This window comes from Brassica oleracea, chromosome C8, assembly GCF_000695525.1.
Source record: "Brassica oleracea var. oleracea cultivar TO1000 chromosome C8, BOL, whole genome shotgun sequence".
Classification (NCBI taxonomy): domain Eukaryota; kingdom Viridiplantae; phylum Streptophyta; class Magnoliopsida; order Brassicales; family Brassicaceae; genus Brassica; species Brassica oleracea.
Window position 1 is genome coordinate 29,222,335 of NC_027755.1, and position 997 is coordinate 29,223,331.

The following is a 997-nucleotide window of genomic DNA, read 5'->3' on the forward strand; positions in this document are numbered from 1 at the left end:
ACTGCATCATGATCCGATCCTTAAGATCGTTGTATCACATAATAATCGTGAAAGTCTAAGGCAAAGCCGTATGGCCTTATATCCGGATTGATATATAAACCGGATTGTATCATGAACCAATCTCTAGGATTTTTGTATCACACTAACATGGCAGTGTGACCTAATTGGCACCATGATCGATTGTTTTCATAGATGCGTAAGACTTGTTTGTGGCCGAGCTTGATAAATACCATGCGGCCACATGATCACATTGTGAACCTAAATTTTAAATGACAATGTGACTCAGATATCGAAAAGGGACTTGGTGATACAATCACCAAGGACAACAATGAGAATGAAACGGTACAGGGCTATAAGCATTATATTCCATCATCTCACTGAAGGTCTAAAAGATCAGTACATCACTATAGAAAATCCACTAGACTTTTGGGATGCTTTACAGCATAGAAATTACCACCAAAAAACGGTGTTGCTTCCAAAGGCTAGAAATGACTAGAAGAATCTAAGATTATTGGATTACAAAGTCATGGATGAGTACAACTCAGTCTTGTTTAAGACAGTCTCGATGCTGAGACTTTGTGGTGAAGTAGTAACCAAGGAAGAGTTACTAGAGAAATCCTATTCCACATTCCACGTGTCGAAAGTCATACTGTAACAACAGTATAGAATAAAAGGCTTCGCCACTTATACTGATCTGATTTTCAAAAGGACCAAATTTCGATACGATTAGTCTTATTGCTTTATGATTGCATTCGTGTTTACTTTAACCTAAGGATCATTCACGATTTATATGGAATTGGTTTTAAGTTTATTAAATCTTGCCTGATCTTACTTAAACATATGGATGTTTTAAAGAGTTGCCTAAAGGGCATAAAACCAAGTAAGAAATCATGAATGGTATAGAAAGCCTAGTAGGAAACTATGGCTAAGGCATTTGCCTATAAGGCATTATATACACCCAAAGAAATGTGGTCCATTGAAGTTATAATGAATGGTT